The 15,000-nt window shown below is 52.1% G+C and overlaps 1 non-coding gene across 1 annotated transcript; it reads right to left on the bottom strand.

Annotated features, from left to right (window-relative positions):
- Window positions 1-190: 190 nt before the first annotated feature.
- On the bottom strand, window positions 191-2,029 carry LOC145655323 (18S ribosomal RNA). Its single transcript, XR_014121470.1, has one exon. It is a non-coding gene; the product is annotated as an 18S ribosomal RNA (ribosomal RNA).
- Window positions 2,030-15,000: the final 12,971 nt, after the last annotated feature.

Consider the following 15,000-nt stretch of genomic DNA (forward strand, 5'->3'; position numbering starts at 1 on the left):
GGAAGAGGCGGAGGACGAGGAAGGGGTGGGAGGGACTAGGCTCCTCCTTTATGCCTTCTGTCCAGCCTGACCTGCAAGCGACCACGTGTAACAGCAACCCCGAAGACCCTTTCGACCCTGGGCCCCGACGCGGGGGGACGGCGAAGTCGAGGGGGTCGGGAGAGGAGGCACGCCGGACAGCGTTACCCGTTAATGATCCTTTCGCAGGTTCACCTACGAAAACCTTGTTACGACTTTTACTTCCTCTAGATAGTCAAGTTTGATCGACTTCTCGGCGCTCCGCCAAGGCCCGCGAGGAGCCCCGGCGGGGCCGATCCGAGGACCTCACTAAACCATCCGATCGGTAGTAGCGACGGGCGGTGTGTACAAAGGGCAGGGACTTAATCAACGCGAGCTTATGACCCGCGCTTACTGGGAATTCCTCGTTCATGGGGAATAATTGCAATCCCCAGTCCCCATCACGAATGGGGTTCAGCGGATTACCCGCACCTCTCGGTGTAGGGTAGGCACACGCTGATCCAACCATTGTGGCGCGCGTGCAGCCCCGGACATCTAAGGGCATCACAGACCTGTTATTGCTCCATCTCGCGTGGCTGAACGCCACTTGTCCCTCTAAGAAGTTTGACGCCGACCGCGGAGGGCCGCGTAACTATTTAGCATGCCGGAGTCTCGTTCGTTATCGGAATTAACCAGACAAATCGCTCCACCAACTAAGAACGGCCATGCACCACCACCCACAGAATCGAGAAAGAGCTATCAATCTGTCAATCCTTTCCGTGTCCGGGCCGGGTGAGGTTTCCCGTGTTGAGTCAAATTAAGCCGCAGGCTCCACTCCTGGTGGTGCCCTTCCGTCAATTCCTTTAAGTTTCAGCTTTGCAACCATACTCCCCCCGGAACCCACAGACTCGTGGTTTCCCTCACGCTGCCCGGCGGGTCATGGGAATAACGCCGCCGGATCGCGGGTCGGCATAGTTTACGGTCGGAACTACGACGGTATCTGATCGTCTTCGAACCTCCGACTTTCGTTCTTGATTAATGAAAACATTCTTGGCAAATGCTTTCGCTTTCGTCCGTCTTGCGCCGGTCCAAGAATTTCACCTCTAGCGGCGCAATACGAATGCCCCCGGCCGTCCCTCTTAATCATGGCCCTGGTTCAGGAAACCCACAAAATAGAACCGGAGTCCTATTCCATTATTCCTAGCTCAGGTATTCAGGCGAGAAGCGGGCCCGCTTTGAACACTCTAATTTTTTCAAAGTAAACGCTCCGAGCCCCGTCCGGACACCCAGCCAAGGGCATCCGGGGGGCACCGGGAGACAGGGTCTGAGACAGGCGGTGGCACGCCTCGCGGCGGACCGCCAGCCCACTCCCGACATCCAACTACGAGCTTTTTAACTGCAGCAACTTTAATATACGCTATTGGAGCTGGAATTACCGCGGCTGCTGGCACCAGACTTGCCCTCCAATGGGTCCTCACCCATGGGTTTAGGATACGCTCATTCCGATTACAGGGCCTCGAAAGAGACCTGTATCGTTATTTTTCGTCACTACCTCCCCGTGTCGGGAATGGGTAATTTGCGCGCCTGCTGCCTTCCTTGGATGTGGTAGCCGTTTCTCAGGCTCCCTCTCCGGAATCGAACCCTGATTCCCCGTTACCCGTGGTCACCATGGTAGCCGACTATGGTACCATCGAAAGTTGATAGGGCAGACATTCGAATGAGACGTCGCCGCCGCGGAGGGCGCGCGATCGGCCCGAGGTTATCTAGAGTCACCAAAGCGGCCGGGGGGCCCGAGCCCCCCGGATGGGTTTTGGGTCTGATAAATGCACGCATCCCCCGAAGGGTCAGCGCTCGTTTGCATGTATTAGCTCTAGAATTACCACAGTTATCCGAGTAACGTGTGGAGCGATCAAAGGAACCATAACTGATTTAATGAGCCATTCGCAGTTTCACTGTACCGGCCGTGTGCACTTAGACCTGCATGGCTTAATCTTTGAGACAAGCATATGTTACTGGCAGGATCAACCAGGTAGTTTGCACCGTGGTCTGGGATGAACCACGAGTGACATCCGCCTCCCCTTCCGGGGGCTAGGAAGCAGCGGGTTGTAAGTGCGTGCGCCGTCAGGTCCAGACGCCATACAGGGCTACCCAGGACAGCTTCCGCGGCCAGTGTAAACGTGCTCGCGCACCGCCCTCTGGCCTTCGGACGCCGACCTCTCACCTTGATGCAAAGCTGTCCCATCCGGTCATGCCCGCACCGTACCCCGTCCACCTCCTCCGGAGGTGCGGACGGCCGACTCCAGGTGCTTTCGGCGTTCCCTCTCTTCACGCCGTTTTGATTTTCGTGGGCCGCTGGTGGGGGGACAAGGGAAAGACCTCGTCGAATTCCCTCCCCCCTAGCCTCGCTCAACCTACGTTTCGTGATGTAACCAAGAAGAGTGATTCGTGGGCCCAGGTAGGTTTGAAGAGGAGGCCAACAAAGCAGGGCACTCCCTTCCTCCCAAACCACAGACACCAGTATAGGACAACTGAGTAGACAGACTGGCCGTCTGAGTCTCCCCCAGAGAGTTCTGGGATGGGTTACAAATAACCCCCACCCCCCATCAGAGGCTTGACCCGCTAGAACCAGGGAGGATCTGTCAAAACCGCTCTCCACATCAGAAGTTCTGGATCAGCCGGGGCTGGTCGGCAGACGTCCACCTAAGGCCGTGGCCTAACCCCGTGTGGGGGGATAGCGCTCGCACCCGTACACGTGGACACCCGCTCGTCAAATGGCTGGCTCCTCACTTACCGTAGGGGGAATGGTTTGCCTACCCCTGGCGGGTCTGGTACTCCACTCTACCAAACAAGGAAGCAACACACCAATAGACCCCTGCAACACCGGGCAGCTTTGGGCAGTGTCACTACACTCCTCCTTGTTCTTCACGTTCCTTCCGTGGTGATTTTTTTTTTTTTTTCGTGGCCATTGCCGTGCATGGCTTCCCCATCGCTTTGCATGCTCTCCATTGCCTCGTGCTGCTTCACCATTGGTCTCACCTGGAGACCGAAGCCGCTCTCCCAGTAACCCGATGGTACCTGGCCAGAAAACCCCGTGCCCGATTTCATCTAGGACAAGGGCCAAACCACAGACCGTGCCCGTCCAGGGTCAACCCCTGGTCGGACAGGCCTGGTGGGTCGATACCATGGATGTGGCAGGCCGACGAGAATCCACTGGTACATTTACAAACACGCCCACCCTGGTGGCATGGCTGTACGACCCATCGTCGAAGCACGCTGCGGCGGACTGAGCCATTGGATCCAGTTGCCTGGGCGTACACTCAGCCCAACAGACGCACTCGGGTCGGGGAGAGCAAAGCAGACTGTGTGCCTGGATGTGCCCACTTCCATAGGGGAATCGGCATGATGGTTCACTTAACCCGAGGAGGGCTCCCCTCGCGGGATAAGCACCCCCCTCGGGGGATGGGGGGGGGGGGGGGGGCATCCAGAGCACACCACTTTCCGGTAGGGGACAGGCGTTTGATCATGTGTCCGAGGGAGAGCTCCCCTTGCCGGCCGAACACCCCTCGGACTCCCCTTGGGCTTCCAGAGAACGCCACTGGATGAATTTAGTGCTTGGACCCCATTGATTCTCTTTGCTCTCCCATATACCCGACGGGACCTATTTGCAAAACCCCGTGCCAACCAGACCTCCAGGAAGGGGGCTGGCGGCTAACCATGCCCAGCAGGGTGCACCCTGGTCGGACACTTTGGGAGGGTCGAGAGCCTGGAAGTGCCACCCGGGGGAGTAATTCTGATTTCCGTTTTAATGCACTCAGGGACAGCCCGAGGACCTCTGTAGTGCACCTGAGGCGGACTGAGCCGTCGGGTCCAGGGGTCTGGAGTTCGGAACCTCCAGGGTTCACCTGGCTGTTCTCTTAGCCCGGCAGGGTGCACCCTGGTCGGACACTTTGGGAGGGTCGAGAGCCTGGATGTGCCACCCCGACGAGTAATGAGTTTTCCCTTCGTATCTCTTCCGGACCAGGTCCGATTCGCACGAAACTCGCTGGGCATGGCCAGGAGCGCCCCCTGCTGCCCACGCCACCGTCCCCGCGCTTCTACTCCCGAGGGCCGAGGAGACAGCGAAGCGTGGGTCGGGTCGCCTGCTTCCAGGGTCTCCCTGGTACTCTCCAGTCTCCCGAGTCCATCGGGTCCGACCTCGTATTTTTAGCCCAGACGGGGAATGAGAAAGGGGCCCCCGACCGCCCGAGGGCGGGCGCTCGCTTCTCAGCCTAGGAACGTCCGATTCCCACGAAACTTTTACGCCAGACGTTCCTGGCAGCGAGCGCGTTCAAAGGTGACCCGCGCTGCTTCTCTCCTCCCAAGGGCCGAAGAGATATTCGTCTTCAAACCCGACCGGCCCTGTGTTTGCCGCCCCGGCGGTTTTAAAAAATCATAGCGTAAAAACGGTGGGTGCGCTTCGCCTGCCGCTTGGACAGCGTTAAACGGCAGCCCCGGCTCTTTCCAAAGGGCCCTCAACCGACTTTCTGCTCCCAAGGAGCCCAGAGATATGAAACCGATAAATCAAAACCCCGTGCCAACCAGACCTCCAGGAAGGGGGCTGGCGGCTAACCATGCCCGGCAGGGTGCACCCTGGTCGGACGCTTTGGGAGGGTCGAGAGCCTGGATGTGCCACCCCGACGAGTAATGAGTTTTCCCTTCGTATCTCTTCCGGACCAGGTCCGATTCGCACGAAACTCGCTGGGCATGGCCAGGAGCGCCCCCTGCTGCCCACGCCACCGTCCCCGCGCTTCTACTCCCGAGGGCCGAGGAGACAGCGAAGCGTGGGTCGGGTCGCCTGCTTCCAGGGTCTCCCTGGTACTCTCCAGTCTCCCGAGTCCATCGGGTCCGACCTCGTATTTTTAGCCCAGACGGGGAATGAGAAAGGGGCCCCCGACCGCCCGAGGGCGGGCGCTCGCTTCTCAGCCTAGGAACGTCCGATTCCCACGAAACTTTTACGCCAGACGTTCCTGGCAGCGAGCGCGTTCAAAGGTGACCCGCGCTGCTTCTCTCCTCCCAAGGGCCGAAGAGATATTCGTCTTCAAACCCGACCGGCCCTGTGTTTGCCGCCCCGGCGGTTTTAAAAAATCATAGCGTAAAAACGGTGGGTGCGCTTCGCCTGCCGCTTGGACAGCGTTAAACGGCAGCCCCGGCTCTTTCCAAAGGGCCCTCAACCGACTTTCTGCTCCCAAGGAGCCCAGAGATATGAAACCGAAAAATCAAAACCCCGTGCCAACCAGACCTCCAGGAAGGGGGCTGGCGGCTAACCATGCCCGGCAGGGTGCACCCTGGTCGGACGCTTTGGGAGGGTCGAGAGCCTGGATGTGCCACCCCGACGAGTAATGAGTTTTCCCTTCGTATCTCTTCCGGACCAGGTCCGATTCGCACGAAACTCGCTGGGCATGGCCAGGAGCGCCCCCTGCTGCCCACGCCACCGTCCCCGCGCTTCTACTCCCGAGGGCCGAGGAGACAGCGAAGCGTGGGTCGGGTCGCCTGCTTCCAGGGTCTCCCTGGTACTCTCCAGTCTCCCGAGTCCATCGGGTCCGACCTCGTATTTTTAGCCCAGACGGGGAATGAGAAAGGGGCCCCCGACCGCCCGAGGGCGGGCGCTCGCTTCTCAGCCTAGGAACGTCCGATTCCCACGAAACTTTTACGCCAGACGTTCCTGGCAGCGAGCGCGTTCAAAGGTGACCCGCGCTGCTTCTCTCCTCCCAAGGGCCGAAGAGATATTCGTCTTCAAACCCGACCGGCCCTGTGTTTGCCGCCCCGGCGGTTTTAAAAAATCATAGCGTAAAAACGGTGGGTGCGCTTCGCCTGCCGCTTGGACAGCGTTAAACGGCAGCCCCGGCTCTTTCCAAAGGGCCCTCAACCGACTTTCTGCTCCCAAGGAGCCCAGAGATATGAAACCGAAAAATCAAAACCCCGTGCCAACCAGACCTCCAGGAAGGGGGCTGGCGGCTAACCATGCCCGGCAGGGTGCACCCTGGTCGGACGCTTTGGGAGGGTCGAGAGCCTGGATGTGCCACCCCGACGAGTAATGAGTTTTCCCTTCGTATCTCTTCCGGACCAGGTCCGATTCGCACGAAACTCGCTGGGCATGGCCAGGAGCGCCCCCTGCTGCCCAGGCCTGGCTCTGGGCCTGGGCACACTTCATTCACTTTGTACCTTTAAATCATACTACTACTACTACTACTACCACCAGAATTCCAGGGCCAAGAGGTCACACAGTCATACACAGCAAAGTAGCTCTGGGCCTGGGCACACTTCAAGAAGTTTGTCCCTTTATATAAGCCTAGAAATAGACTTCCAGGCCCAAGAGTTCAAACACATTCATGCCCAGCAAAGTAGCTCTGGGCCTGGGCACACTTCAATCACTTTGTGCCTTTAAATCATACTACTACTACCAGACTTCCAGGCCCAAGAGGTCAAACACAGTCATGCCCAGCAAAGTAGCTCTGGGCCTGGGCACACTTCATTCACTTTGTGCCTTTAAATCATACTACTACTACCACCAGAATTCCAGGGCCAAGAGGTCACACAGTCATACACAGCAAAGTAGCTCTGGGCCTGGGCACACTTCAAGAAGTTTGACCCTTTATATAAGCCTAGAAATAGACTTCCAGAGCCAAGAGGTCAAACACAGTCATGCCCAGCAAAGTAGCTCTGGGCCTGGGCACACTTCAATCACTTTGTGCCTTTAAATCATACTACTACTACCACCAGACTTCCAGGCCCAAGAGGTCAAACACAGTCATGCCCAGCAAAGTAGCTCTGGGCCTGGGCACACTTCAATCACTTTGTGCCTTTAAATCATACTACTACTACCACCAGACTTCCAGGCCCTGGAGGTCACACCTTCATGCCTAGCAAGGTTGCTTTACACCTGCGCACACTTCAGACCGTTTCACTCTTTTAATCCTTCAAAGTACCACATTTCCAGACCCAAGAGGTCACAGAATCATGCCCAGCAAAGTAGCTCTGGGCCTGGGCACACTTCAATCACTTTGTGCCTTTAAATCATACTACTACTACCAGACTTCCAGGCCCCAGAGGTCAAACACAGTCATGCCCAGCAAAGTAGCTCTGGGCCTGGGCACACTTCAAGAAGTTTGACCCTTTATATAAGCCTAGAAATAGACTTCCAGAGCCAAGAGGTCAAACACAGTCATGCACAGCAAAGTAGCTCTGGGCCTGGGCACACTTCATTCACTTTGTACCTTTAAATCATACTACTACTACCAGACTTCCAGGCCCAAGAGTTCAAACACATTCATGCCCAGCAAAGTAGCTCTGGGCCTGGGCACACTTCAATCACTTTGTGTCTTTAAATCATACTACTACTACCAGACTTCCAGGCCCCAGAGGTCAAACACAGTCATGCCCAGCAAAGTAGCTCTGGGCCTGGGCACACTTCAAGAAGTTTGACCCTTTATATAAGCCTAGAAATAGACTTTCAGGCCCAAGAGGTCAAACACAGTCATGCCCAGCAAAGTAGCTGTGGGCCTGGGCACACTTCATTCACTTTGTACCTTTAAATCATACTACTACTACTACTACTACTACTACTACTACTACTACCAGACTTCCAGGCCCAAGAGGTCAAACACAGTCATGCCCAGCAAAGTAGCTCTGGGCCTGGGCACACTTCAAGAAGTTTGACCCTTTATATAAGCCTAGAAATAGACTTCCAGGCCCAAGAGTTCAAACACATTCATGCCCAGCAAAGTAGCTCTGGGCCTGGGCACACTTCAATCACTTTGTGCCTTTAAATCATACTACTACTACCAGACTTCCAGGCCCCAGAGGTCAAACACAGTCATGCCCAGCAAAGTAGCTCTGGGCCTGGGCACACTTCAAGAAGTTTGACCCTTTATATAAGCCTAGAAATAGACTTCCAGAGCCAAGAGGTCAAACACAGTCATGCCCAGCAAAGTAGCTCTGGGCCTGGGCACACTTCATTCACTTTGTACCTTTAAATCATACTACTACTACCAGACTTCCAGGCCCAAGACGTCAAACACAGTCATGCCCAGCAAAGTAGCTCTGGGCCTGGGCACACTTCATTCACTTTGTACCTTTAAATCATACTACTACTACTACTACTACTACTACTACTACTACCAGACTTCCAGGCCCAAGAGGTCAAACACAGTCATGCCCAGCAAAGTAGCTCTGGGCCTGGGCACACTTCAATCACTTTGTGCCTTTAAATCATACTACTACTACCAGACTTCCAGGCCCCAGAGGTCAAACACAGTCATGCCCAGCAAAGTAGCTCTGGGCCTGGGCACACTTCAAGAAGTTTGACCCTTTATATAAGCCTAGAAATAGACTTCCAGAGCCAAGAGGTCAAACACAGTCATGCCCAGCAAAGTAGCTCTGGGCCTGGGCACACTTCATTCACTTTGTACCTTTAAATCATACTACTACTACCAGACTTCCAGGCCCAAGACGTCAAACACAGTCATGCCCAGCAAAGTAGCTCTGGGCCTGGGCACACTTCATTCACTTTGTACCTTTAAATCATACTACTACTACTACTACTACTACTACTACTACTACTACTACTACTACCAGACTTCCAGGCCCAAGAGTTCAAACACATTCATGCCCAGCAAAGTAGCTCTGGGCCTGGGCACACTTCAATCACTTTGTGCCTTTAAATCATACTACTACTACCACCAGACTTCCAGGCCCAAGAGGTCAAACACAGTCATGCCCAGCAAAGTAGCTCTGGGCCTGGGCACACTTCAATCACTTTGTGCCTTTAAATCATACTACTACTACCAGACTTCCAGGCCCAAGAGTTCAAACACATTCATGCCCAGCAAAGTAGCTCTGGGCCTGGGCACACTTCAATCACTTTGTGCCTTTAAATCATACTACTACTACTACCACCAGACTTCCAGACCCAAGAGGTCAAACACAGTCATGCCCAGCAAAGTAGCTCTGGGCCTGGGCACACTTCAAGAAGTTTGACCCTTTATATAAGCCTAGAAATAGACTTCCAGGCCCAAGAGGTCAAACACAGTCATGCCCAGCAAAGTAGCTCTGGGCCTGGGCACACTTCATTCACTTTGTACCTTTAAATCATACTACTACTACTACTACTACTACTACTACTACTACTACTACCAGACTTCCAGGCCCAAGAGGTCAAACACAGTCATGCCCAGCAAAGTAGCTCTGGGCCTGGGCACACTTCATTCACTTTGTGCCTTTAAATCATACTACTACTACCACCAGAATTCCAGGGCCAAGAGGTCACACAGTCATACACAGCAAAGTAGCTCTGGGCCTGGGCACACTTCAAGAAGTTTGACCCTTTATATAAGCCTAGAAATAGACTTCCAGGCCCAAGAGGTCAAACACAGTCATGCCCAGCAAAGTAGCTCTGGGCCTGGGCACACTTCATTCACTTTGTACCTTTAAATCATACTACTACTACTACTACTACTACTACTACCAGACTTCCAGGCCCAAGAGGTCAAACACAGTCATGCCCAGCAAAGTAGATCTGGGCCTGGGCACACTTCAAGAAGTTTGACCCTTTATATAAGCCTAGAAATAGACTTTCAGGCCCAAGAGGTCAAACACAGTCATGCCCAGCAAAGTAGCTGTGGGCCTGGGCACACTTCATTCACTTTGTACCTTTAAATCATACTACTACTACTACTACTACTACTACTACTACTACTACTACTACCAGACTTCCAGGCCCAAGAGTTCAAACACATTCATGCCCAGCAAAGTAGCTCTGGGCCTGGGCACACTTCATTCACTTTGTGCCTTTAAATCATACTACTACTACTACCACCAGACTTCCAGGCCCAAGAGGTCAAACACAGTCATGCCCAGCAAAGTAGCTCTGGGCCTGGGCACACTTCAATCACTTTGTGCCTTTAAATCATACTACTACTACCAGACTTCCAGGCCCAAGAGTTCAAACACATTCATGCCCAGCAAAGTAGCTCTGGGCCTGGGCACACTTCATTCACTTTGTGCCTTTAAATCATACTACTACTACCACCAGACTTCCAGGGCCAAGAGGTCAACCACAGTCATGCACAGCAAAGTAGCTCTGGGCCTGGGCACACTTCAAGATGTTTGACCCTTTATATAAGCCTAGAAATAGACTTCCAGGCCCAAGAGTTCAAACACATTCATGCCCAGCAAAGTAGCTCTGGGCCTGGGCACACTTCAATCACTTTGTGCCTTTAAATCATACTACTACTACCACCAGACTTCCAGGCCCAAGAGGTCAAACACAGTCATGCCCAGCAAAGTAGCTCTGGGCCTGGGCACACTTCAATCACTTTGTGCCTTTAAATCATACTACTACTACCAGACTTCCAGGCCCAAAAGTTCAAACACATTCATGCCCAGCAAAGTAGCTCTGGGCCTGGGCACACTTCAAGATGTTTGACCCTTTATATAAGCCTAGAAATAGACTTCCAGAGCCAAGAGGTCAAACACAGTCATGCCCAGCAAAGTAGCTCTGGGCCTGGGCACACTTCAATCACTTTGTGCCTTTAAATCATACTACTACTACCAGACTTCCAGGCCCAAGAGTTCAAACACATTCATGCCCAGCAAAGTAGCTCTGGGCCTGGGCACACTTCAAGATGTTTGACCCTGTATATAAGCCTAGAAATAGACTTCCAGAGCCAAGAGGTCAAACACAGTCATGCCCAGCAAAGTAGCTCTGGGCCTGGGCACACTTCATTCACTTTGTGCCTTTAAATCATACTACTACTACCAGACTTCCAGGCCCAAGAGTTCAAACACATTCATGCCCAGCAAAGTAGCTCTGGGCCTGGGCACACTTCAATCACTTTGTGCCTTTAAATCATACTACTACTACCAGACTTCCAGGCCCCAGAGGTCAAACACAGTCATGCCCAGCAAAGTAGCTCTGGGCCTGGGCACACTTCAAGAAGTTTGACCCTTTATATAAGCCTAGAAATAGACTTCCAGAGCCAAGAGGTCAAACACAGTCATGCACAGCAAAGTAGCTCTGGGCCTGGGCACACTTCATTCACTTTGTGCCTTTAAATCATACTACTACTACCACCAGACTTCCAGGCCCAAGAGGTCAAACACATTCATGCCCAGCAAAGTAGCTCTGGGCCTGGGCACACTTCAATCACTTTGTGCCTTTAAATCATACTACTACTACCAGACTTCCAGGCCCAAGAGGTCAAACACAGTCATGCCCAGCAAAGTAGCTCTGGGCCTGGGCACACTTCAATCACTTTGTGCCTTTAAATCATACTACTACTACCAGACTTCCAGGCCCAAGAGTTCAAACACATTCATGCCCAGCAAAGTAGCTCTGGGCCTGGGCACACTTCAAGATGTTTGACCCTGTATATAAGCCTAGAAATAGACTTCCAGAGCCAAGAGGTCAAACACAGTCATGCCCAGCAAAGTAGCTCTGGGCCTGGGCACACTTCATTCACTTTGTGCCTTTAAATCATACTACTACTACCAGACTTCCAGGCCCAAGAGTTCAAACACATTCATGCCCAGCAAAGTAGCTCTGGGCCTGGGCACACTTCAATCACTTTGTGCCTTTAAATCATACTACTACTACCAGACTTCCAGGCCCCAGAGGTCAAACACAGTCATGCCCAGCAAAGTAGCTCTGGGCCTGGGCACACTTCAAGAAGTTTGACCCTTTATATAAGCCTAGAAATAGACTTCCAGAGCCAAGAGGTCAAACACAGTCATGCCCAGCAAAGTAGCTCTGGGCCTGGGCACACTTCATTCACTTTGTACCTTTAAATCATACTACTACTACCAGACTTCCAGGCCCAAGACGTCAAACACAGTCATGCCCAGCAAAGTAGCTCTGGGCCTGGGCACACTTCATTCACTTTGTACCTTTAAATCATACTACTACTACTACTACTACTACTACTACTACTACTACTACTACTACTACCAGACTTCCAGGCCCAAGAGTTCAAACACATTCATGCCCAGCAAAGTAGCTCTGGGCCTGGGCACACTTCAATCACTTTGTGCCTTTAAATCATACTACTACTACCACCAGACTTCCAGGCCCAAGAGGTCAAACACAGTCATGCCCAGCAAAGTAGCTCTGGGCCTGGGCACACTTCAATCACTTTGTGCCTTTAAATCATACTACTACTACCAGACTTCCAGGCCCAAGAGTTCAAACACATTCATGCCCAGCAAAGTAGCTCTGGGCCTGGGCACACTTCAATCACTTTGTGCCTTTAAATCATACTACTACTACTACCACCAGACTTCCAGACCCAAGAGGTCAAACACAGTCATGCCCAGCAAAGTAGCTCTGGGCCTGGGCACACTTCAAGAAGTTTGACCCTTTATATAAGCCTAGAAATAGACTTCCAGGCCCAAGAGGTCAAACACAGTCATGCCCAGCAAAGTAGCTCTGGGCCTGGGCACACTTCATTCACTTTGTACCTTTAAATCATACTACTACTACTACTACTACTACTACTACTACTACTACTACCAGACTTCCAGGCCCAAGAGGTCAAACACAGTCATGCCCAGCAAAGTAGCTCTGGGCCTGGGCACACTTCATTCACTTTGTGCCTTTAAATCATACTACTACTACCACCAGAATTCCAGGGCCAAGAGGTCACACAGTCATACACAGCAAAGTAGCTCTGGGCCTGGGCACACTTCAAGAAGTTTGACCCTTTATATAAGCCTAGAAATAGACTTCCAGGCCCAAGAGGTCAAACACAGTCATGCCCAGCAAAGTAGCTCTGGGCCTGGGCACACTTCATTCACTTTGTACCTTTAAATCATACTACTACTACCAGACTTCCAGGCCCAAGAGTTCAAACACATTCATGCCCAGCAAAGTAGCTCTGGGCCTGGGCACACTTCAATCACTTTGTGCCTTTAAATCATACTACTACTACTACCACCAGACTTCCAGGCCCCAGAGGTCAAACACAGTCATGCCCAGCAAAGTAGCTCTGGGCCTGGGCACACTTCAAGAAGTTTGACCCTTTATATAAGCCTAGAAATAGACTTCCAGGCCCAAGAGGTCAAACACAGTCATGCCCAGCAAAGTAGCTCTGGGCCTGGGCACACTTCAAGAAGTTTGACCCTTTATATAAGCCTAGAAATAGACTTCCAGAGCCAAGAGGTCAAACACAGTCATGCACAGCAAAGTAGCTCTGGGCCTGGGCACACTTCATTCACTTTGTGCCTTTAAATCATACTACTACTACCACCAGACTTCCAGGCCCAAGAGGTCAAACACATTCATGCCCAGCAAAGTAGCTCTGGGCCTGGGCACACTTCAATCACTTTGTGCCTTTAAATCATACTACTACTACCAGACTTCCAGGCCCAAGAGGTCAAACACAGTCATGCCCAGCAAAGTAGCTCTGGGCCTGGGCACACTTCAATCACTTTGTGCCTTTAAATCATACTACTACTACCAGACTTCCAGGCCCAAGAGTTCAAACACATTCATGCCCAGCAAAGTAGCTCTGGGCCTGGGCACACTTCAAGATGTTTGACCCTGTATATAAGCCTAGAAATAGACTTCCAGAGCCAAGAGGTCAAACACAGTCATGCCCAGCAAAGTAGCTCTGGGCCTGGGCACACTTCATTCACTTTGTGCCTTTAAATCATACTACTACTACCAGACTTCCAGGCCCAAGAGTTCAAACACATTCATGCCCAGCAAAGTAGCTCTGGGCCTGGGCACACTTCAATCACTTTGTGCCTTTAAATCATACTACTACTACCAGACTTCCAGGCCCCAGAGGTCAAACACAGTCATGCCCAGCAAAGTAGCTCTGGGCCTGGGCACACTTCAAGAAGTTTGACCCTTTATATAAGCCTAGAAATAGACTTCCAGAGCCAAGAGGTCAAACACAGTCATGCCCAGCAAAGTAGCTCTGGGCCTGGGCACACTTCATTCACTTTGTACCTTTAAATCATACTACTACTACCAGACTTCCAGGCCCAAGACGTCAAACACAGTCATGCCCAGCAAAGTAGCTCTGGGCCTGGGCACACTTCATTCACTTTGTACCTTTAAATCATACTACTACTACTACTACTACTACTACTACTACTACTACTACTACTACTACTACCAGACTTCCAGGCCCAAGAGTTCAAACACATTCATGCCCAGCAAAGTAGCTCTGGGCCTGGGCACACTTCAATCACTTTGTGCCTTTAAATCATACTACTACTACCACCAGACTTCCAGGCCCAAGAGGTCAAACACAGTCATGCCCAGCAAAGTAGCTCTGGGCCTGGGCACACTTCAATCACTTTGTGCCTTTAAATCATACTACTACTACCAGACTTCCAGGCCCAAGAGTTCAAACACATTCATGCCCAGCAAAGTAGCTCTGGGCCTGGGCACACTTCAATCACTTTGTGCCTTTAAATCATACTACTACTACTACCACCAGACTTCCAGACCCAAGAGGTCAAACACAGTCATGCCCAGCAAAGTAGCTCTGGGCCTGGGCACACTTCAAGAAGTTTGACCCTTTATATAAGCCTAGAAATAGACTTCCAGGCCCAAGAGGTCAAACACAGTCATGCCCAGCAAAGTAGCTCTGGGCCTGGGCACACTTCATTCACTTTGTACCTTTAAATCATACTACTACTACTACTACTACTACTACTACTACTACTACTACCAGACTTCCAGGCCCAAGAGGTCAAACACAGTCATGCCCAGCAAAGTAGCTCTGGGCCTGGGCACACTTCATTCACTTTGTGCCTTTAAATCATACTACTACTACCACCAGAATTCCAGGGCCAAGAGGTCACACAGTCATACACAGCAAAGTAGCTCTGGGCCTGGGCACACTTCAAGAAGTTTGACCCTTTATATAAGCCTAGAAATAGACTTCCAGGCCCAAGAGGTCAAACACAGTCATGCCCAGCAAAGTAGCTCTGGGCCTGGGCACACTTCATTCACTT

The sequence above is a fragment of the Electrophorus electricus genome, unplaced genomic scaffold (genome assembly GCF_041902795.1).
Source record: "Electrophorus electricus isolate QZ-2024a unplaced genomic scaffold, ASM4190279v1 Scaffold214, whole genome shotgun sequence".
NCBI classification, from domain to species: domain Eukaryota; kingdom Metazoa; phylum Chordata; class Actinopteri; order Gymnotiformes; family Gymnotidae; genus Electrophorus; species Electrophorus electricus.